This window comes from Muntiacus reevesi, chromosome 12 (assembly GCF_963930625.1).
Source record: "Muntiacus reevesi chromosome 12, mMunRee1.1, whole genome shotgun sequence".
In the NCBI taxonomy this organism is placed as follows: domain Eukaryota; kingdom Metazoa; phylum Chordata; class Mammalia; order Artiodactyla; family Cervidae; genus Muntiacus; species Muntiacus reevesi.
Genome location: NC_089260.1, coordinates 79,377,139 through 79,402,715, shown reverse-complemented (window position 1 = coordinate 79,402,715; position 25,577 = coordinate 79,377,139). Strand labels below are relative to the sequence as shown.

At 37.9% G+C, this 25,577-nt stretch overlaps 1 long non-coding RNA gene and 1 pseudogene across 1 annotated transcript; both read right to left on the bottom strand.

Moving 5' to 3' along the window:
- Nucleotides 1–1,387: 1,387 nt before the first annotated feature.
- LOC136145077 (uncharacterized) lies at nt 1,388–5,971 on the bottom strand. Its single transcript, XR_010658677.1, has 3 exons — nt 5,130–5,971; nt 4,173–4,298; nt 1,388–1,982 (listed from the first exon to the last, which is right to left on the bottom strand). It is a non-coding gene; the product is annotated as an uncharacterized lncRNA (long non-coding RNA).
- A 10,858-nt stretch (nt 5,972–16,829) lies between these two features.
- The window catches only part of LOC136144773 (centrosomal protein of 135 kDa-like), a 37,033-nt pseudogene continuing 28,285 nt past the window's right edge, over nt 16,830–25,577 (bottom strand).

Below are 25,577 nucleotides of genomic sequence, written 5' to 3'. Positions count from 1 at the left end.
CATTGTTTGAATATGAGATATATTAACTCATATTATTTTCATATACTGTAGATTACATAATAAAAGTTACATCTTACCTGGTAAAGGGTGTAGGTGAGATTTAATTTACTGCTGAGATCATGTAGACTTACATAAAACTCCATGGATTTTTTTCATTTTGATTTTTATGATCTTAACATTTTTTAATCTACTCACATAGGCTTTTCCCTTTAGATTAAATAATAACCACACTAAAAATCAGTTTTCATGTGTTCTTTACATCACACCTTTTATATGTCCACATACCTGTCTTTTAAACAAATTTAATTAAGACAGAATTGTTCAGAAATGATGATCTGAGTTAAAAGTTTAAGAAGCACATGAGAGAACAGGTCTGTAATTGCAAGTTTCTAGTCCTAGTCCCCAAATTTTCAAATGCTTACATTTTTCCTGAGTATTTCAGCTACTGTGTGAGGTGTATTATTCACTACAACATGTAATTTTTAGTGAATAAAGCAGCACAGACCAGTAGATGGCCAAATTCAGTATAGTTCAGACTTACTTGGTAAGAGGATGGCTCTCAAAATCTACGAAGAGCCTTTGTTGAGTTCTTTCTGTCATGTATACATTTGTTGTTGTTGTAGTTTAGTTGCTAAGTTGTGTTTGACTCTGTGGCCGCGTGGACTGTAGCCCACCAGGCTCCTCTGTCCAGGGGATTTCCCAGGCAAGAATACTGGAGTGAGCTACCATTTCCTTCTCCAGGGGATCTTCCCCACCCAGGGATCAAATCCATGTCTCTTGTATTGGCAGGTGGATTCTTTACCGCTGAGCCCCCAGTGAAGCCCCCATTCATATATTATTGGCCCACATATACTGTAGTCAATTGAATTTGGAAATAAACGAATTTAAGTCATAGCTCATAAATTTGCAGTCTGTTCATCACCTTTATGCTGAGAGCAGCACCCTAGGTCCAGGTCTTAGGGCTCTGACTCCATGAACCAGCAGGGCGACAAGAGTAATATTACAAATCACATAGGCGTGTTTTATGTTAGGATCAGAAAAACCTGACTTTCTGAAAGTTTCTGTGCTTTTACACAGTCTCATGGCAACACTCAGCTGAATGTCCAGGATGCACCAAGTGTTAGAGCTGGAAGGACTGCCATCATTGCTGCAACTGATAACAACATTGCCAGTCAGTTCAGTTCAGTTCAGTTGCTCAGTCGTGTCCGACTCTTTGTGACCCCATGAACTGCAGCACGCCAGGCCTCCCTGTTCATCACCAACTCCTGGAGTTTACCCAGACACATGTCCATCGAGTCAGTGATGCCATCCAGCCATCTCATCCTCTGTCGTCCCCTTCTCCTGCCCCCAATCCCTCCCAGCATCAGGATCTTTTCCAATGAGTCAACTCTTCGCATGAGGTGGCCAAAGTATTGGAGTTTCAGCTTCAGCATCAGTCCTTCCAGTGAACACCCAGGACTGATCTGCTTTAGGATGGACTGGTTGGATCTCCTTGCAGTCCAAGGGCCAGAGAGGTTGCTAAGTTAACGGGTTGCAATACTCGGTCTTAGAGCACCTCTTCAGTCTCTCAGCCCAGTGCTCTTCCTTATATCTTAGTCTCTCATGGTCATGTCCTTTTTTGTTTCATTATATAGTTAGATACGCATAACTGTAATTTAATAGATACTACCAAGAGATTGTATATCTATATGTGACAGTGTATGTACCCACCCCAAAATGCTCATTTTTTAAAACCGTTTTTCATAAAATCTGAATTAAATGAAATATCATATAGGAGAAGGGTCTTATAAAACACTGCCAATTGCCAGCTAGGTAAGCTTGCCCCACAAGCACAGTCAAGGTTGTGAGCTGTGTTTAACACCCTGCTTTCTTGCGTTGAGCTGGTTGTCATGTGCTGTCGATGCCATCTGGATGCATCATAAGTGTGTGGTGATTTTGCAATAAACACACAGTAACTATAATGTAACCCAGAAGCAGAATGACTGTAAAAAAAAAAAAAAATAAATAAGGTCAACTTTTTTAAAATGAAATCTATCCTTACTTGAAATTTCAAGTTGAGAAATTCAAATATATTATTGATACCTGACATTAGTGATTGAACATGAAAAATTAAATAAAGAAAAGAGGTCATTTCCTAAAGAGGTCAGTATGGACACACACATGCATACAGACACCCATGTTCACTTGGAGAGCCACCTTGCTAGGTTGGCAGGGCTCCATGAATGACAGCCTGTGAGGGCAGCAGATGATAAGGTTCATCTGTACTTTGCTCTCTTCATCATCCTGTCTCCAGAGTTTTTGTCTTCAGGTTTCCCTTTTCTTTTTAGGCAAACCATCAGCTAATGACCAAATTCCAACAGAACATGTGAAGTTTGAATTATTTTTAGAAAGAGCATGATTTTTCCTTTCAATTTGTCTGTAAAGACACACTTTTAACTTAAGGAAGTTCTTGCATGACCCTGCTTTTTTGGCCAGAATGACCAATCCAATATATCAGTTCATTCGCTCAGTCGTGTCCGACTCTTTGTGACCCCATGAATTGCAGCACGCCAGGCCTCCCTGTCCATCACCAACTCCTGGAGTCTACCCAAACCCATGTCCATTGAGTCAGTGATGCCATCCAGCCATCTCATCCTGTCGTCCCCTTCTCCTTCTGCCCCCAGTCCTTCTCAGCATTAGGTCTTTTCCAATGAGTCAACACTTCACCTGAGGTGGCCAAAGTATTGGAGTTTCAGCTTCAGCATCAGTCCTTCCAATGAACACCCAGGACTGATCTCCTTTAGGATGGACTGGTTGGAGCTTCTTGCAGTCCAGGGGACTCTCAACAGTGTTCTCCAACACCACAGTTCAAAAGCATCAATTCTTTGGCGCTCAGCTTTCTTCACAGTCCAACTCTCACATCCATACATGACTACTGGAAAAACCATAGCCTTGACTAGACAGACCTTTGTTGGCAAAGTAATGTCTCTCCTTTTAAATATGCTATCTAGGTTGGTCATAACTTTCCTTCCAAGGAGTAATCCAATATATAAAATATTTCTAATATGAAAATATCTCTATTTTATTATATGCATGTATTATTAGCTAAGATTCCTAGATTATACTGAAAAGGCCAGTGCAGGTAAGTATTTGACAAAGATACTGGAAGTAAAATTGGATTAGGGGTCAGACATCTAAAAATATATCTATCTCAGGGTTAAGTTTCTTCATCTATACAGCAAAGACATTGGGTTAGAATTTCTTTTGTTTCTAGACATTCGCTGCTTTATCTCCTTCATTGGCCATAGTAATGTTAACCTAATTCCTCTTTCTCATCCTCTTTAAAACACAAGTGAGGGATAACGACTTGAATTATCCAGGGAACTATTTAGATCTGAAATATAGTGAAGGCTAGCAAACACATCCCAAGACGCCTTCTGGCTCTGAGAATGAATGGCTGAGTATAAAGCATGGATGATGAAGGACAGAGATATGCTCCCAACAGTCAAAACAATGCTCACTAAGAAAACTGCACTACAAGGAATTTAATCTTAAAACTAAATATTAGTGATGTTATTATATTTTTCTCCCAAGAAGGAAGAGGAGGAAAAGAAGGACAGAAGGAAAGAAAGAAGGAAGGTAGGAAGGAAAGGAGTCAGGCAGAAGGAAGGAAATATGTGAGTGTCATTAAACTCTTTTCCATCAGAGGAAAGATTAATGTAATGATTAATAATAATCATCAGGGCTTCCCTGATGCTCTAGTGGTTAAGAATCTGCCTGCCAATGCAGGGGACACGGGTTCAAACCCTGGTCTAGGAAGATCCCACGTGCCGTGAAGCAACTAGGCCCATGTGCCACAACTACTGAGCTAGGGCTCTACAGCCTGTGAGCTGCAACTGCTGAACCCATGAGCTGCAACTACTGAAGCCTGCAAGCCTAGAATCCGTGCTCCACAAGAGAAACCACTGCAATGAGAAGCCTGTGCAACACAATGAAGAGTAGCCCCTGCTCACGGCAACTAGAGAAAAGTCTGTGAAGCAACAAAGATCCACCACAGCCAAAATAAATAATCTTAAAAAAAATTATAAAAAGTAATGCCCCAATCAAATAGAAAATCTCTCTTTCAACTATCAAAACATGCAAAGTTGAACCTCTGTTTTTCTTCACTCGTCAAAAAAGATGCAGTTTATTACCTTTAAAGTCCACATCTCCAACAAGTTTTGTCTTTCCTGTGATTGGGTCATGGATATAGTTGATACTAACGTCGATTACAGTGGCACCTTCCTTAACCATATCAGATGTGATCAACTTTGGGATACCTAGAAGGAAAACAGAGTTGTAAAACACTGGAAAATACTTAAACTCTGTCCTTGAGAATAACAAGGATTTATACATCTGGTATTTTTGTTGTCATGGAAAGGTAGCACATGAGGGTATTGCTGGGTGAAATTCTGCTCAGGTTTACCCTTTCACCTTAGAGACTGCTTACAGACTTCAAATGGACCCAGCTTGAGCAGCCTCCTTTGTATCTCATGTACTATAAATATAATGGGGGAGATTATGGAGATAAAACAGGCTTCTGTTGAGGGTGAGTGCAGTGGAGTGAAAACAACTTGGAAAATGGAGGCAGAGACAAGGAAGTGAGGGAGGGAAGGAGGATAAAAAAGACAAAAAGTGAAATGGTACTATTCATATTTCTCAGGGTTGTGGTAAACTGTAAAGTGATGTGCACAAAGTAGTATCTTATCATTTCCAAACATGAAAGACTATCCTGCGTTGATTTTTTCTTGGTTTCTTTGATCATCACATCTGTATATAACTTGGAATGGTAAGAAACAGTACATTCTACTTAGTGTTTCTCCATTTGAATTTGAAAGATAGCTCTACAGAAATGTGATGTCACCATCTATTTTTTGTAACACTTTTCAAATTTTATTTCAGATGCAACAGTGCCAGCTAACAACGGCTAGTGCTCCCTTTTTTTTTTGCTATGAGTTAACAAATCATCCCTAAACTCAGTGTCTTAAACCAACAACTTATTTTTATTTTCCACAGTTGTGTGAGTTGACTGAGCTCAGCTGGATGGATCTTCCTGGGGGTCTTTCACATAAATGGAGTCAGTTAGCAGCTGCAGTTGGAGGCATCTCAACCTGTGACATTGCTGGTTGTCCGAGGTGCATTCACAGGCCTGCAGTTGAGCTCGTCTGGGGATGCTGATTGGAGCACATAGATGTGGCCTCTCCACGCAGCTCGGACTTCTCACAGCCCCGCAGCTGGCTTCCAGGAGTGCGTGTTCCAAGCGGCAGGAAATAGAAGGTACCCGTAGCTTGAGGATGGAACCTGGAAACTAGCACAGTGTTGTTTCTGTCATATTCTATTGGTCAGCCAGTGACAGAATCCACTTAGACTGAAAAGGAGGGGTAGAGATGCAACTTCCCAATGGGAGGAGAATCAAAGAATTTGTGTCCATCTTTATTCCATCAGAATGCCTCTGGATGACACTGTGTCTGGAATGTGATTTACTCATTTTCACACTACATCCCTTAACCAGAATAGGGTAATCTGTTTTGCATCATCAGAGGCTTTCTTCTATCATCTGAATATCCAGATGCTTTAAATGTCATCTTGTGACATATGATTTTTAGTGGTAGTAAGAATTAAAAGGCTAAAAAGACAGTGCCAAGATAGATGCAGCTAGCTGACAAGGTTCCTCAGCCACACCAACGATACAACAAAGATGGTTATCAATGCTTGAGAGATATTTTTTCTCTTGCTTTCCTATCCTGTCCCAGAGAACTTCTCCCTTTTTATCAGTTCTAGCATAGATATCAAGTAATGCTCCAAATAAAGTCATAAAATCCTGTATATTCTTGGCAGTCATTAGAAAAAGAAACCATAAGTGATATGACAGCAAGAAATATTTTTAAAATTAAAATGACAATGAAGTAGTTATTAAAATCCAGCTACTATGATTTTGGGAAAGATCCAGATCTCCCTCAATTAGGACCATTCAATTCACTATCTCAATGAATATCAATTGGCAGTGGTCAAATACACAGTTTTCCAAAGCGAGGGAAATGTGAGCTTGATTTTAATTCTCAGGAAAATTACAAAATGGAAAACCACTGAATGCATGCTTTTTTTTTTTTTTTTTTGATGATGATGATGTTACATATGTCCATTGCAGAAAATGTCAAAAGTATCTAAAAGTTTAAGCTGAAAACAAAAATCACTATAATCTTGCCATCCAAAGATAATAAATGTATTTTTATTGTATTTGTTTCTAGGATTTCGAAATGCTTCTTCATTAGGCATAAAGCCTATAAAAGGATATATAATTTTGTTTGTATTGTGCCTCATTGTTTATCTTTGAATTAAAATTAAACTGTAAGCATTTTCCTATTTCATCAGTTATTTAAAATTTAAAAACCACACGAAATAAGTTATTATGTAAATTACCATAGTAAGTTATTCATTCCTGCAGTCTTTTCAATACTTTGCTATCATAAATAATGCAGTGATGATCATTTGTGCTCAGGAAACTATGATGATTTCTTATCTGCAGCAGCAAGTTTGACAGTTTTTCACTGAACCCTTATGATGGGATTCAGTGAAACATGATGGAAAAACATGGGTTGAATAAAAGCTCTCAATGGTAGTCATGACTGGTTAAATAATACATTCTGAAACAGCTTATCATTAAGAAGGTCTTCCATGAAAAGTATCTTTCAGTGCCATTTTCAAATTTTGTGAGAACTTGGAAGAACACATTGGCATCACAATAGTTATTTTACCTTTGTCCTCCTCCAGGTCTTTTCCACCCTTCTCTGCTCTACTTTATGGCAGGGATGGGACTGATTCTTATAGAGGTCTTGTGTGTTTCCTCTCTCTCTTGGAACCCTGTCACAGCCATGAGAACAAACACAAGCCTCCCTGCTGGCAGATCCAAATCCTGTGGAAGAGAGCTGAGTTGTTTCAGGGAAGCCATCCTAGACCAGTCATCTAGCCAACCACCAGCTGAAGGCAGATGTTTGAACAAGCCAAGTCATGGTCAGAATATCTGAGCTAAGGTCACCATAATTGACTAGCTGAACCATGCTCATGAGAAATTTATTTTAAAGGGTGGTTGTTTAAATTGACTGAGTTTGGGGGTGTTTGGTTGTTTTTTAATACAGCAAAAGTTGCATAATACATATTAGCAAATGACACAAAATTGGACAGAATAGCTAGTAGGTAGCTACTTTGGAATAGTGGACTATCAATAGCCATAGAATTTGAAAGAGGTTCTGTTTATCTGATCAGCTGGGTGTACTTGATTAAAAATTCACTAAAAACTCTTAGGTTGTTCCAAGACAAATAATGTCCAGATTCAGGGATGTAATGCTTTCCACTATATTTTCAGCAGAGTTTCTCTGAAAATGTTGGTTGTATTCTGGAGGCTGATCTCGAGAAGAATGATGAGAATGGATCTGGAAATCATGTCATATGGAACAAGTGCAATCAAACTAGTTGGTTCAACTGTTTAACCATCAGGTTGTGACAAGAAGAAAAAGTTTATGCCACAATGTAAATCAACTATATCAGTAAACATGCTTTTAAATTCAGCTAGCTTTAGTTTTTCATAGAAACAATTTTTCAATGATGATAGCAAATATGTTGATTTCTTTTTTTAAATTTTGGCAGTGCTGGGTCTTCTTGCAGTGTGCAGACACTGTGTTGTACCACGTGGGCTATGTGTTGCAGCATATGCTGCAACTAGTTGTCCCGTGACATGTAGGATCTTAGTTCCCTGACCAGGGATTGAACTCTTGTCCTCTGTATTGGCAGGCAGATTCTTAACCACTGGACCATGAGGGAAGTCCCAGCATGCTGATTTATATTCTGCCACAGTTCTTTATGTTGATGTGGATCTATAACTTACAGTTTCCAAAGGGTAAGGAACAGCCATGGGTTAGTATTGGTCCATACATTGAATATCTCTGAAACAGAGGAATGGTTGAATAAACTCAAGTTGCCTTTCTTAGGGGGGAAAAAAAACACCTAAAAAACTAAAAATAATCAAAACCCAATAATTGTGTCTTCAGTGTGTTAAACTGTATAGGGAGTTGATTTACTTTATATATTTCCAGAAGGAAGAATGAAGGGACAAGGAAGGGAATAGATTTTAGCTCAATACAGAGAATATTTTAAGAATAATAAGCCACAAAGAGAAATACTGTCCTTATTCCCCATTAGAAATGTTCACAATAGGGCAAAGATGAGATTGAATTGGGGAAGTTAATGATGCTTTCAAATTTTATGATTTAAAGATTCTCTTTTGTCTAATTAAAATAATTTTTTTTCTTTCTTCTCTCAAGTAATTCATTTCTGAACCCTTGCAGACTTCTGACCCTGTCATTCTGCTAAACAAAAGAAAGAAATAATACAAATTGTACTTAACAGTTGAAATGATAACAAATAGGCATATATGATACCTACTTCAGATATGTTAAATGAGCTGTCCACTGACATTGTTGTCTTGTAGAAACAAATGACTGGAAGTGAAGTTGTTCATTAATTGTACCTTAAAAGACACTGAAAAGAAATTTCTTAATTGGGTTCCCCAAATAAACAAATGCAATATATTTAAATTAAATTATTATCATTTGATAAAGTGACATATTAAAAACTAAACATTTGGAAAAGACTTTCAGTTTAGTTCAGTTCAGTCACTCAGTCATGTCTGACTCTTTACGACCCCATGGACTGATTTTAGATGTTAGTCTAAAAAAAAAGACTTTAGATACTAGTAGAATGTGAAGTCAGAAAAATTTTTTATTTGTTTTTTTGTTAAAGCTGAAAATGAACAGTAGTTTCAAGTGAACATTTCCTATGAGCTTTTTCTTTTTGATGTGATAGTTCCATAGAAACCTATCCTTAATTCTTATATAATTTGAAGACTCAAGCATTATATGTGAGAACCAAAACCATCCACATCCACATAACTTACTCTATACATTAACATAACTTTATTATTTCATTGTTTTTATCAATACAACTTTATTGCTCTAGGGAACTCTTGCTCAGAAAGATAAAAGTTTTAAGCAATTTTACTGTCTCAAGAACACATCAAAAGACTTATTTTAATTAACATCAAACTGTTTGACATCTCAACAGATAGTATCAAAATTTTCAAGACTCTTGGAAATCCTTGCTTTAAATCCTCTCCTTGTTGTATCTTCAATCCTAAACTTTTATATTACGATCTTTACCTAATCCTACCGAAAATTTCTGATTAAGAGACTTGCCTTAAACAAACTTCATGTTTAATCTCTTGCAACCCCATGGACTGTAGCCCACCAGGCTCTTCTATCCATGGGATTCTTGAGGCAAGCATTCTGGAATGGGTTGCCATTTCCATCTCCAGGGGATCTTTCCCACCCAAGGATCAAACACACATCTCCTGCATTGCAGGCAGATTCTTTACTATCTGAACCACCAGGGAAACCCCCAAAAACAAACTTCAACATCTCCTAAATATTCCAACTTTGCTTCTACACCCTAAGATGTTATTGAGGTAAGTAGCTCACTGGGGCTGGGGGGGGGGGGGGGCGGGGATTCCTGATTTGTGGAATTTGGTGATTTCTGTGGTATAAGTATTCCTATCATGGCTGACTTCAAGTTACCAAGGTGATCCTTCTCAGGCTAACAGGAGTTAGGTTCAGCACACCACTGCCTCTAAGGGACTATCAAGATAGTGTTCTCCCATGCTTCTCTAACCTAAACTCAGATTTGTCTTATTGATGGACTGTTTGGATGCCATCTGGGGGAAACCAATGTTCAACAATACTGGGGATCTGTAAAAATCTAATCAAGAACTTCTCTTGGCCATGGTCCAGGACCTCAAGTTGGAACCATGGTTGCCTCTTTGGCCCTTTGAGCCTCTTGCTGGTACAGGAAGCTGTTGGCCTCTGTGAGTGGGATGATGAGGTAAGTCTTGCATTGAGTCCCAACTCTGATTTCTTTTCTTTAAAGGTCCCCAAATGCTGAGTTTATTTTGTCTTCTTTAAATAAGAAACTCATTTTAGGAATCCTTTGATTATATGTTCAGTTAAATAACTTTTATCTTTGGTGGAAGTCAGTGCTATTACTTACAACACAATTTGTCTCTATCGCTGTCATCTTTTGTTGTATATTTACAAAGGAAGAGTTCACAGCGAGGGGATGTGGGTAAGGTAGATAAATCCATTACTCAAACTGACCCTGAGGACTGAAAAGTTCAGAAAGTGTCTTTTGAATTTTGGAAAATCCTGTGGATGTTTTGCCTCAGCTCACTTGTTTCCCTGACTAAGATGGTAAAAAATCTGCCTGCAGTGCAGGAGACCTGGGTTTGATCCCTGAGTCAGGAATATCCTCTTGAGAAGGGAATGGCTACCCACTCCAGTGTTCTTGTCTGGAGAATTCCATAGACAGAGGAGCCTGGCAGGCTTACAGCCCATTGGTCCACAAAGGGTTGGATACAACTGAAGTGATTTAGCACTAGCACAGCATCCCAAATATCCAATGTTCTGCTTTTTTTTTTTATGTTTCTGAGGGAATATCTAAGGCATTTAGATTCCAAAATTGTTCCCTTAAAATGTCTTCGCCAAGGCAAACAAAAAGTGAAAAACTAAAAATGGTCTCTTTTAGAGTCTTCCAAGTCTTAGTACAAATCAAATAGCTCTTTTATTATTTATCTTCCCCCAACTTAAGTTTCTCTACTTCCTTTGACTTCTTCCTTTTACCTCCTAACTGTCTAGAAAAATCTCCAAAGTGCAATTACTTCATAAAATTAACCACCCCTCCCCTCACCATCAGAAACAGGGAAAATTGCATTGTTTTAAGGTCTGGTCTCATACTGAGCCAAAAAGCCAAGTGATAAAATTTGCAGAGGAATTAGAAATAGTTTTAGGAATCAATAATCCAGTAACCCCAAGTGTATATCAAATAGTACATATGTGTTCTGTTATGAAAGAGTCGAATGGAAAGATAGGATTCAAAGACCCCAATTTGCATAAGAAATCAGAAGAATTTAGAAAAGTTGTGTATATTAGACAAGGTCTTTTGGAAACTCTCCCCTCCTGTGAGCACAGATTGAATGCTGATCCCGTCTTATAAGCAAAGAAAGGAACCATCCATTGGAGAATTCAGAGACAAGTTCTTTAATACCTTTAGACAGTTTTCATAAGTAACTCCTGCTGCAAATGTAATGAGCTTTCTACTAACTTTTTGCCAATACCTTTAAGCCTGAAACAGAAAGTTTAATACACTAGAAACATTTAGAATTTAAACATCTATAATTTAAAACATTCTAGAAAAACTAGAATGGAATAATAGACTCATTGCCAGACATTCAGCACTTCACTGAGCATTTTTAAAAGAATATGAGAACAAAGGGAATAAGACTCAGATAAAACAATTAGACATTCCCTATGAGGAGGAAGAGGAGGAGGAAAAGGAATCAAATGCCCAATCTCTTATTTTATCCTTGAAAATTCACAAGGAGAATGTCCTCATAATGTTAGAAGGCAACCTTTTGCTTGATCTGGGCACTACTTTATTAGTCTTAAACTGCTATTTAATTCAACATCTCCCTTGGAGAGATGGTTGTGGGTGTTTAAGAATACACAAGCGTTCCACATGTCCTGGCTGAGAGCAGAGGTGCAGTCTCGGCTCCTCAGTGACCCCACACTTGTGAATTTGACAGGGACAGATGTATGCTCAAAGTGGAATCATCAACAAATTAAGTGATTTCTTGACAGTCTCTTTCCTGAAAAGTCTGAGGACTTCCTATTTGTAATGAGGTTGCAACTAATTGGCATATTAACTTAGACTTACTGTGTCTAAATCAAGTCCAAATTGAAGATCTCAAAGAAATGCTAGAGTTTTTGTTGGTAACACTTCTATAAAACTGGCGGCATTAATAGGACTGAACCTCTAGCTAAACCTCTATCTAGTGAGAAAAGTACATTTGTTGAGACGTTCTTAAGTTTCAGTGAGTTTCACCTGGGGAGCTTGTTAGACTGCCTGTGTCCTGAGTCAGCAGGCCAGATATGGCCCAGGACTCTGCATTTAACACTTCTCCAGGTGACTCTGGTACATAATATTCTCTTAAAGCACTAGCTAAAGACAGACCAAAACTAACAGAAAATGGACTGGTTCTTAAAACTCCTGTCCTTCTAGGTAAAAACACCAATGAGTTGAGGATGTAGAATCATTCAGAATCTTAGATGCATAAATAGAATATTCATTCCCCAGTTCCCTGTAGTAGCAACCTCAAATTCTGTTTTATCCTTGTGCCTCCTGAGAGAATATATTTAGTTTAGACCTGTATTTTGTTTCCTTCAGTGTCCTTTCTTTAGTGTTAATTATAATTGACTATTATGATTTCTTTTAGATCATAATAATCAATACTTATTGGCCTTCTTCTGGAAATATCAACAATATACATATCTGGGCTATTGTTATACCTAGGAGTTTACTAAGTCATCCTCATACTTTTTCAGAATCCTCTATCAGGACCTAAAGAATCTGAAATTTTCCTGTAATTATATTCTTATCATTCAAAGGAAGATTTGCAGAAGAACATATATTTTAGAAGATGTGAATCAGACACTGAATTTTAAGTTTCTAAAAATTCAAAATACTTTTAGGCTATGCTGGCCTATCAGCAGATGTATTCCTCAAGTAAATATGTAATAAGAAACATTACAAGTACAATAAAATAGCTGTTAGATTTTATATAAATATTTGTTATTGCAAACTCCCTCCTTTATAGTTAGCAATTTTCAAAACTCTCATATCAGTTCTTTAAATTCCTAATAAAACATATCAACTCTATATTCTAAGATATTCAGTTACATGAAATTTCATTGTTGCACACTTATAATATCATCAACATTTCCAGCTTTAACCCTGCAGAGCAAAAACAGTCTCGAGAAAGAACACAGCTGGAAGAATCACCCTACCTGATTTCAGGCCACACCACAAAGCTACAGTAATCAAAACAGCCTGGTATTGACACAGAAACAGACACACGGATCAATGAACAGATTAGAGAGCCCAGAAATAAACCCATGCCCTTATGGTCTATTAATCTATAGCAAAGGAGGCAAGGGTATATAACGGAGAAAAGACAGTCTTCTCAATAAATGGTGCTGGTAAAACTGGACAGCTACACATAAGAGAATGAAATCAGAACATTCTCTAACACCATATATCACAATAAACTCAAAATGAATTAAAGACTTCAGTAAAAACAACAACAACAGCTTATTAAAGACCTAAATTTAAGACCAAAAACCATAAAACTCCTAGAGGAAAACGTAGGCAGAACACTCTGACATAAATTGTAGCAATATTTTTTGGATCTGTCTTCTAAAGCAAAGTAAATAAAAGCAAAAATAAAAAGCGACCTAATTAAACCCAAAATATTTTGCACAGTAAAGGAAACCATTGACTAAAAAAAAAACCTACTCAATGGAAGAAAATATTTACAAATGATATCACTGACAAGGAGTTAATATCCAACATACATTAAAAAGCTCATATTAATACAACTCAACATAAAAAAAACAATTAAAAAGTGAGCAGAAAATATGAATATACATTTTTCCAAAGGGACATGAAGATAGTAGACAACAGGCACATGAAAAGATGCTCAACATCACTAAATGTTAAGGAAATGCAAATCGAAACTACAGTGAGATATCACCTCACACCAGTCAGAATGGCTATCATAAAATGAACACAGATAATAAATTATTGGCAAGGATGTGTAGAAAAGGGAATTTTGTACATTGTTTGTGGGAATGTAATTGATGCAACCACTGGGGAAACAGAATGGAAGTTTTAAAAAAAATTAAAAATAGAACCAGCAATTATACTCCTGCGTATATATCTGAAAAAGACAAAAACACCAGTTTGAAAGGATAACACACCCCAATGTTTATACCAAAATTATTTACAATTGTCAAGATATGGAAGCAACATAAGTGTCTACCAACAGGTGAATGGATAAAGAAGATGTGATACATACACACACACACACACACACACACACACACACAGGAATAATCCTCGGCCATTAAAAAGAATGAAATTTTGTCATTTGTAGTAATATGGATGGATTTGGAGGGTATTATGCTAAGTGAGATACTTCAAAAGGGTAAGACAAATACTGTATGATACTGCATTTTTGTGTGAAATCTAAAAATACAACAAACTTGTGAATACAACAAAAAGAAAGCAGAAATAAATATAGAGAATAAACTAGTGGTTACCAGTGAGGAGAAGGAAGGGGGAGGGACAATATAGGGGTAGGAGAGTAAGAGGTACAAACTGTCATGTAGAAAATAAGCTACAGGGATATATTGTACAGCAGAGAGAAAATAACCAATATTTTATAATAACAATAAATGGGGTGTAACCTTTAAAAATAAATTAATTTTTAAAAAATTCTAAAAGACAGAAATATAGATCAATGGAACAGAATAGAAAGCCCAGAGATAAATCCACATACCTATGGACACCTTATCTTCAACAAAGGAGGCAAGAATATACAATGGAAAAAAGACAGCCTCTTTAACAAGTGGTGCTGGGAAAACTGGTCAACCACTTGTAAAAGAATGAAACTAGAACACTTTCTAACACCACACACAAAAATAAACTGAAAATGGATTAAAGATCTAAATGTAAGACCAGAAACTATAAAACTCCTAGAGGAGAACATAGGCAAGACACTCTCGACATAAATCACAGCAAGATCCTCTATGACCCACCTCCCAGAACATTGGAAATAAAAGCAAAAAGAAACAAATGGGACCTAATGAAACTTAAAAGCTTTTGCACAACAAAGGAAACTATAAGCAAGGTGAAAAGACAGCCTTCAGAATGGGAGAAAATAATAGCAAATGAAGAAACAGACAAAGGATTAATCTCAAAAATATACAAGCAACTCCTGCAGCTCAATTCCAGAAAAATAAATGACCCAATCAAAAAGTGGGCCAAAGATCTAAATAGACATTTCTCCAAAGAAGACATACAGATGGCTAACAAACACATGAAAAGATGCTCAACATCACTCATCATCAGAGAAATGCAAATCAAAACCTCAGTGAGGTCCCATTACATGATGCTCAACATCACTCATCATCAGAGAAATGCAAATCAAAATCTCAATGAGGTCCCATTACATGCCAGTCAGAATGGCTGCTATCCAAAAGTCTACAAGCAATAAATGCTGGAGAGGGTGTGGAGAAAAGGGAACCCTCTTACACTGTTGGTGGGAATGCAAACTAGTACAGCCACTATGGAGAACAGTGTGGAGATTTCTTAAAAAACTGGAAATAGAACTGCCATATGACCCAGCAATCCCACTCCTGGGCATACACACTGAGGAAACCAGATCTGAAAGAGACACGTGCACCCCAATGTTCATTGCAGCACTGCTTATAATAGCCAGGACATGGAAGCAACCTAGATGCCCATCAGCAGACGAATGGATAAGAAAGCTGTGGTACATAACACCATGGAATATTACTCAGCCGTTAAAAAGAATTCATTTGAATCAGTTCTAATGAGATGGATGAAACTGGAGCCCATTATACAGAGTGAAGTAAGCCAGAAAGATAAAGACCAATACAGTATACTAACGCATATATATGGAATTTTGAAAGATGGTAACGATAACCCTATATGCAAAACAGAAAAAGACACACAGATGTACAGAACAGACTTTTAGACTCTGTGGGAGAAGGCGAGGGTGGGATGTTCTGAGAGAATAACTTTGAAACAAGTATACTATCAAGGGTGAAACAGATCACCAGCCCAGGCTGGATGCAGGAGACAAGTGCTCAGGGCTGGTGCACTGGGAAGACCCAGAGGGATGGGGTGGAGAGGGAGGCGGGAGGGGGGATCAGGATGGGGAACACATGTAAATCCATGGCTGATTTATGTCAATGTATGACCAAACCCACTACAATACTGTAAAGTAATTAGCCTCCATCTAATAAAAATAAATGGGGAAAAAAATTAAGGAAATATAAAAAAAATTCTAACTTATAAATAAAATGACATACTAAAGACTGAGAGTAAGAGGATTCAAGCAATAATAGTAATAATTAAAACAAAAAGACAAGAAGATGGAGAGAAGTGCCAACCACAAAATTTTGAAAGCCAAATAGCAGATGGACAACTACTAATTAAGTAAGCAGACCCAAGAAAGCTGAAATCTAAGCCACCTGCAGGAAAAACCCAGAAAGTAGATCAATATGTACTGCAGAATCCCAAAAAAACTTCAAAAGAAAGAAAAGCTCCTTCAACTTGGCCTTTTAACTCTATATCTTTCTCTTCCTTTCAAAACAGCAATAGGATTTCATGGGAGATTGGTATGAGAACAAATTGTGGTGATAAACATGATGCTTTGCTCAGACTCACTTTGCCTTCTGACAACTGAGGCTTGTAACTGGTCCAACCTAGTGAATCTCCCCTCCCTATCCCTCAAAGCTAAGTCCTTAACATTCAACTAACATCCAAGCATTAGTTAGTGCTACCCACTGGAAGATACACATAACCCAACGTGATTGAATCCCAAGCAAACACTTGACTCAGAGTCAGGCTAAGACCCATTCAGTAGTTTGAGAAATAGGGAATTATCCCAAACTGACCTGACCCATAGATAGGCTAGAAAAGAGGAAAAATAAATATGAAAAAACAATAGAAAATTCTGCTTTGGGCACAGGATGATAGTAGAAACTACTAACTATGAAGGGATATCCCTAAAATCCATATACTACAGTAATATAAAGGATATATACTGGTTCCATTATAGTTAACTGGTGTTACATAATCAATATCTTATATAAGATACTTGGTTTATCTCTTTCTGCTGTCAATAATTTAACATTGGACTGTATATCCACCATGTGCTTTTCAAATCTTTCTAGCATACGCTGAAGTTCGTCTCTTTCTCTTGTGACGAGATGGATATCTGAGTCGCAATCACCCTGAAACATAATTCAAGACAGCAGTTATCATTTCAAGACAATATTGTTTCAAGATAATTCAAGACAGAATTATCACCACATGGTTGGCACAAGGATGCTGAAGATGAGACTGACTGAAAGATGCTAACAGACAAAAAGAACACAACTTCCTTTAATGTAATTAAGGAACACAATTATTAATCTATAAGGAGAGCAGGAGAGAGAATGCTGGCAATACTGGGGCAAATTTCCAGACCTTCGAGTTCCCAGCAAGAGACCCAGCTGCCACTGATCCTACTTGATGAGACCCCATCAGATGCTTCAAGTGTCACTCTACCCCAGTTGTGTATACTGCTGTTGTAACTAAAGTATAATCCCCAGACTGGAAGCATACAGTATGTGCGAACATGCAAGGCATGCAAATTTTGAGGTATATCCCAGACCTACTCAATCAGAAACTATGGGGGCAGGGCCCAGTAACTGGTTTATCAAGCCCTCCAAGTGATTCTGATTCATTTGGAGCTGGGAATCACTAGTTCATAGCCCTCTCCATGGGAGGAATCAAGCGGGTATGTGAATACCTGCTCACCTGCTCACCCAGCACAAGTAACTTAACAGCCTAGCACATTCCTCAGTGTTTCCTGAGACTAAATCCAAGATCAATTTCCCAGGCATACCAGCCCCCAACTGTCCCAGCACCAAACCTATGTGAGCTCTATTTTTTCTGCAATCAGATAAATATAAATATTTCTACCAGACGGTGCACATTAGGATATTCACTGAATAAGCAAGTACTTCCAACATTCCTAAAACAAAATTATACCTATTACTTCAGTACAACTTAAAAAAAAACCCATTAACTTCATAGTTATTGTAGAAAATAAATATGGCAAATGTACACTTGGGGTCTATGGCATATTAATGTTCAAGTACTATATGCAGAAGCTCCAGAGATAGTGACAATCTGGTATTTTGCTACATTGGAAAGCATTCTGATCTATGGTATTCAATATCTACTATGTACATACCATGTCCAAAGTACACTTGGTAAATGGTAAATATCCATGAAGTATCCTTCACCTGCCACTTGGAAATAAGTTATCCTCTTGGTTAAGCAAGAAAAGTCAAGGGAAAATGAATGAGATTAGCTATCTGGACACCTTGAAGGACAAAATGCATCTGTATTACAGGATAAAAGCAATTAGGGTGAGGACTTAATTAACATTTAAATAACGATAAAAGAGAACCTATGACGTAACCATATTTAAATAAAAATATTTTTACAGAAAGGAGGTGGTATGCCTAGATTTTAGAAAAGGAGAGCTCAACGAATAAGGATTTGACAGTCTGTTTTTCATTATTATCTAGGTCTCAGCTTAAACGCCACTCTCTGTAAGGAGTCCTTCCAGATTCTCCAATCTAATTTAGATCTCCCTCTATATACTCTCATAGCATTCTGAAAATTTCCTGTATTCTTTCCTCATTAATACTTACTATAAATGAGATTATAAAGTTATTTACACAACTGGGTGTTTAGTGTGTCTTTATCACTAAAATCAGAGATCAAATTGCCAACATCCACTGGGTCATAGGAAGAGCAAGAGAAATAAAAAAAAAAAAAAAAGAATCTGCTTCACTGACTGTGCTAAAGCCTTTGACTGTATGGATCATATGGATCACAACAAACTGTGGAAAATTCTTAAAGAGATAGGAGTACCAGACACCTTACCTGTCTACTGAGAAACCTGTATGCAGGTCAGGAAGCAATAGTTAGAACTGGACATGGAACAACGGATTGGTTCAAAATTGGGAAAGGAGTACATCAAGTTTTGTATATTGTCACCCTGCTTATTTAACTTATATGCAGAGTACATCATGCAAAATACCTGGATAGGTGACTCACAAGCTGGAATCAAGACTGCCAGGAGAAATATCAACAACCTCAGATATGCAGATGTTACCATCCTAATGGCAGAAAGTGAAGAGGAACTAAAGAGCCTCTTTATGATGGTGAAAGAGGAAAGTGAAAAAGCTGGCTTAAAACTCAACATTCAATAAACTAAGATCATGGCATCTGGTCCCATCACTTTATAGCAAATAGATGCAGAGAAAGTGGAAAGAGTGACAGATTTTATTTTCTTGGGCTCCAAAATCACTGTGGATGGTGACTGCAGCCATGAAATTAAAAGATGTTTGCTCCTTGGAAGAAAAGCTATGACAGACCTAGACAGAGTACTACAAAGAGAGATATTACTTCTCTGACAAAGGTCTGTATAGTCAAAGCTACAGTTTTCCAGTAGTCATTTACAGATGTGAGAGTTGGACCAAAAAGAGGGCTGAGAGCCCAGGAATCGATGCTTTCAGACTGTGATGCTGGAGAAGACTCTTGAGAATCCCCTGGACAGCAAGGAGATCCAACCACTCAATTCTAAAGGAAATCAACCCTGAATAATCACTGGAAGGACTGATACTGAAGCTGAAGCTCCAATACTTTGGCCACCTGGTGTGAAAAGCAAACTCATTGGAAAAGACCCTGATGCCGGGAAAGACAGGAGGCAGGAGGAGAAGGGGATGACAGAAGATGAGATGGCTGGATGGCATCACTGACTCAACAGACATGAGTTTGAGAAAGCTCAAGAAGATGGTGAAGGACAGGGAAGCCTGGTGTGCTGCAGTCCATGGGGTTGCAGAGAGTCAGACGTGACTTACAGACTGAACCACCACCAACACTAAAACGCAAGTGCCCTCAGAGACACAGGAGGTCCTTCCCACCACACCTTCAGTACTTAGCATGTAATTCTAAAATGAATGAATTCCCCACTTCGCTAAATGTGTCTTGTATGTATGTATGAGTGCTAATAATTCCCTTTTATCACTCCATTTTTCCTAAACACACATGCACACATACACAAACTCATGTACACATACCCACAATGCTAGACTGAGGATAGGAAACAGGTCTTCTTTATCTTGTATCCTGCATGCCACATTCATAGTATGCTCTCAGTACACATCTACTGAATTAAACCTAACTTTCTATCTACACCTGATGTGCTTGGGAGAAGGAAACGGCAACCCACTCCAGTATTCCTGCCTGGAGAATCCCAGGGACGGAGAAGCCTGGTGGGCTGCTGTCTATGGGGTCGCACAGAGTTGGACATGACTGAAGCAACTTAGCAGCAGTAGCAGATGTGCTTTAAACCAGCAAATAATAAAGAAATAAAACATTTACTACGAATTAGATGTTATGTTAGACCCTTATACAATTATGTCATGTAATCTTCATAAGAGGTTGTAGATACATTCCTCACTTTGCAAATCAGGAAGCCATGAGTTAGGTAACTTGTCTAAGGTCATAAAGCCAGTGTCTGGAGTTGAAGCTTCTAATAAGGTTTCCAACTCCAAAGCATTTCCCATTACACTATACCCAAAACTCACATTTGGAAATCTGGTGAGTACAAGGTCAAAGAGACCAGCGCTGTCCCTACATAGACAACAGAGAACGAAAACCCTATATGCAAAACAGAAAAAGAGACACAGATGTACAGAACAGACTTTTAGACTCTGTGGGAGAAGGCGAGGGTGGGATGTCCTGAGAGAAGAGCATTGAAACAAGTATACTATCAAGGGTGAAACAGATCACCAGCCAAGGTTGGATGCATGGGACAAGTGCTCAGGGCTGGTGCACTGGGAAGACCCAGAGAGATGGGGTGGAGAGGGAGGCGGGAGGGGGGATTGGGATGGGAAACACATGTAAATTCATGGCTGATTCACGTCAATGTATGGCAAAAACCACTACAATAATGTAAAGTAATTAGTCTCCAACTAATAAAAATAAATGAAAAAAAAAATTACCGATACAAAAAAATGTCAATATATTTTCTGAGTTGCAGCAATCCCAGGAAACTCTGCCCAACAATTTGCTATAAAAAGCAGGGGTTGAAAACACAGCCTGTACCAAATCGAGCTTGAGACAGGTCTATGCTGTCTGCCAACAACTGTTTCTAAACAAGCTTAAAACACCCAGTTTTAGACTAGAATTTACTCCTTAGTTCACAGCACTCACAACTGTCTTACACTCCACCCATTTCACTCACGTACATCACCCATTATTCCCTACCACGCCTGAAATTTACTACTGGACTCTAAAATGCTACCAAGGTCCCAACTTTCTAAACTTTACAAAATGAATCATGTCAGGTGTCATTAGAACATTTCAAGAAACTAAATAAGATGAAGGGGGGAAGGCCCCTCCTAATTTTACCAGTAACTTACCCATATCTCAACTTGCCTTTCAACCATGAATTCACACCAAGCAAACAAATCCAACATTTAAAAGTACTGAGACACTTACCCACTCAGTTCTACTTAATAAGTTGATTAAACTAATCAACATTTTTGAAGAAGACTGTCCCACACAATGAAGGTGATCAATTCAGTGATTTCTTTTTCTTGATTCCTAAGTATATTTGGAGCTTAAAAAACAACTCAGCACACATAAATTAACTTAACTGTATGTCCCCACCCATTCATTGTGCTCTTAACAGATAACAAAGCACAGTGTTTAAACTAACACTCCAAATCAAATTCAGTCAGGAGCCAATGAAGTTACAAAACAGTCTAATCAGAAAATGTCTCAAAACCATTTGGCAGTAGGCAGATCTTCAAGAAAAAGATGACAGAGTTGGTAAATGCAGCCAAGTCTAAAATCAAATGTCCTGAGTTTTAATGACTGTACTTCCAACTTCTCTAATTTTATCCAGTATGTAGATAATGTGAGGGTCATAGAAGCCTCCAGGAATCCTCTAACTCCAACGTTTAAAAGAAAGAAGAATCTGGACACTGTAAAAGCAGTGCTAAGGGGAAGGTTCATAGCATTACAGGCTTACCTCAAGAAACAAGTCAAATAAACAACCCAACTCTACACATAAAGCAACTAGAGAAGGAAGAAATGAACCCCAGGGTTAGCAGAAGGAAAGAAATCTTAAAAATTAGGGCAGAAATAAATGCAAAAGAAACAAAAGAGACCATAGAAAAAATCAACAAAGCTAAAAGCTGGTTTTTTGAAAAGGTAAACAAAACTGACAAACCGTTAGCCAGACTCATCAAGAAACAAAGGGAGAACCAAATCAACAAAATTAGAAATGAAAATGGAGAGATCACAACAGACAACACTGAAATATGAAGGATCATAAGAGACTACTACCACCAGCTCTATGCCAATAAAATGGACAACTTGGAAGAAATGGACAAATTCTTAGAGAAGTATAACTTTCCAAAATTGAACCAGGAAGAAATAGAAAGTCTTAACAGACCCATCACAAGCACGGAAATCGAAACTGTAATCAGAAATCTTCCAGCAAACAAAAGCCCAGGACCAGATGGCTTCACAGCTGAATTCTACCAAAAATTTAGAGAAGAGCTAACACCTATCTTACTCAAACTCTTCCAGAAAATTGCAGAAGAAGGCAAACTTCCAAACTCATTCTATGAGGCCACCATCACCCTAATTCCAAAACCAGACAAAGATGCCACAAAAAAAGAAAACTACAGGCCAATATCACTGATGAACATAGATGCAAAAATCCTTAACAAAATTCTAGCAAACAGAATCCAACAGCATATTAAAAAGATCATACATCATGACCAAGTGGGCTTTATCCCAGGAATGCAAGGATTCTTTAATATCTGCAAATCAATCAATGTAATACACCACATTAACAAATTGAAAGATAAAAACCACATGATTATCTCAATAGATGCAGAGAAAGCCTTTGACAAAATTCAACATCCATTTATGATAAAAATTCTCCAAAAAGCAGGAATAGAAGGAACATACCTCAACATAATAACACAAGCTATATATGACAAACCCACAGCAAACATTGTCCTCAATGGTGAAAATTGAAAGCATTTCCCTTAAAGTCAGGAACAAGTCAAGGGTGCCCACTCTCACCATTACTATTCAACATAGTTTTGGAAGTGTTGGCCACAGCAATCAGAGCAGAAAAAGAAATAAAAGCAATCCAGATAGGAAAAGAAGAGGTAAAACTCTCACTGTTTGCAGATGACATGATCTTCTACATAGAAAACCCTAAAGATTTTACCAGAAAATTATTAGAGCTAATCAATAAATACAGTAATGTAGCAGGATATAAAATTAACACAAAGAAATGCCTTGCATTTCTATACACTACCAATGAGAAAAGAGAAAGAGAAATTAAGAAAACAATACCACTCACCATTGCAACAAAAGGAATTAAATACATAGGAGTATATCTGCCTAAAGAAACAAAAGACCTATATATAGAAAACTATAAAACACTGATGAAAGAAATCAAAGAGGACACAAACAGATGGAGAAATAGACCATGTTCATAAATTGGAAGAATCAGTATTGTGAAAATGAGTATACTACCCAAAGCAATCTATAGATTCAATGCAATCCCTATCAAGCTACCAATGGTATTTTTCACAGAACTAGAACAAATAATTTCACAATTTGTATGGAAATTCAAGAAACCTCGAATAGCCAAAGCAATCTTGAGAAAGAAGAATGGAACTGGAGGAATCAATCTGCCTGACTTCAGGCTCTACTACAAAGCCACAGTCATCAAGACAGTATGGTACTGGCACAAAGACAGAAATACAGATCAATGGAACAGAATAGAAAGCCCAGAGATAAATCCACGTACCTATGGACACCTTATCTTCGACAAAGGAGGTAAGGGTATACAATGGAAAAAAAGACAACCTCTTTAACAAGTGGTGCTGGGAAAACTGGTCAACCACCTGTAAAAGAATAAAACTAGAACACTTTCTAACACCATACACAAAAATAAACTGAAAATGGATTAAAGATCTAAATGTAAGACCAGAAACTATAAAACTCCTAGAGGAGAACATAGGCAAAACACTCTCTGATACAAATCACAGCAAGATCCTCTATGACCCACCTCCCAGAATATTGGAAATAAAAGCAAAAATAAACAAATGGGACCTAATGAAACTTAAAAGCTTTTGCACAACAAAGGAAACTATAAGCAAAGTGAAAAGACACACTTCAGAATGGGAGAAAATAACAGCAAATGAAGAAACAGACAAAGGATTAATCTCAAAAATATACAAGCAACTCCTGCAACTCAATTCCAGAAAAATAAATGACCCAATCAAAAAATGGGCCAAAGATCTAAACAGACATTTCTCCAAAGAAGACATACAGATGGCTAACAAACATATGAAAAGAGGCTCAACATCACTCATCATCAGAGAAATGCAAATCAAAACCACAATGAGGTACACGCCAGTCAGAATGGCTGCTATCCAAAAGGGGTACACGCCAGTCAGAATGGCTGCTATCCAAAAGTCTACAAGCAATAAATGCTGGAGAGGGTGTGGAGAAAAGGGAACCCTCTTACACTGTTGGTGGGAATGCAAACTAGTACAGCCACTATGGAGAACAGTGTGGAGATTTCTTAAAAAACTGGAAATAGAACTGCCATATGACCCAGCAATCCCACTTATGGGCATACACACTGAGGAAACCAGATCTGAAAGAGACACGTGCACCCCAATGTTCATCACAGCACTGTTTATAATAGCCAGGACATGGAAGCAACCTAGATGCCCATCAGCAGACGAATGGATAAGGGAGTTGTGGTACATATACACCATGGAATATTACCCAGCCGTTAAAAAGAATTCATCTGAATCAGTTCTAATGAGATGGATGAAACTGGAGCCCGTTATACAGAGTGAAGCAAGCCAGAAAGATAAAGACCATTACAGTATACTAACACATATATATGGAATTTAGAAAGATGGTAATGATAACCCTATATGCAAAACAGAGAGAGAGAGACAGATGTACAGAACAGACTTTTGGACTCTGTAGGAGAAGGCGAGGGTAGGATGATCTGAGAGAATAGCATTGAAACATGTATATTATCAAGTGTGAAACAGATCAGCAGTCCAGGTTGGATGCATGAGACAAGTGCTCAGGGCTGGTATACTGGGATGACCCAGAGGGATGGGATGGGGAGGGAGGTGGGAGGTGGGATCAGGATGGGGAACACATGTAAATCCATGGCTGATTCATGTCAATGTATGGCAAAAACCACTACAATATTGTAAAGTAATTAGCCTCCAACTAATAAAAATAAATGAAAAAAGAAAGAAAGAAAAATCTAAAGAACCCAAATGATAGTCATAAAATTTTGAAAATAATTAAGACCTAAAATGAGGACATGTTTTTATTCTCATGTTTTTATTCATCATCGTTAACCTTATACATCTTCAGACCATCAAGTTGCAAACATGATTGTAGTGGACAAAGGGGATGATCTGTCCAGTGCTCACTGCCATTTTTTACCCCTTCCTTTTGCACAGTTATCATAGAAGATGTCTGGTCTGTATAATGTGGCCTGCCTTTCTGACTGGTCCAAGAATGGGAATGGCCTGAAGCCACGGAGCCTGCCATGGAGACAAAGCCATTCTACTTAAAGAGAGAAAATGCAGATGATACCAAAAGTAAAGATTAGAAAGAGAGGAAGTGTCCAGCAGCATGAGTTCCTGGATCCAGTTTCTGGAAGCTCA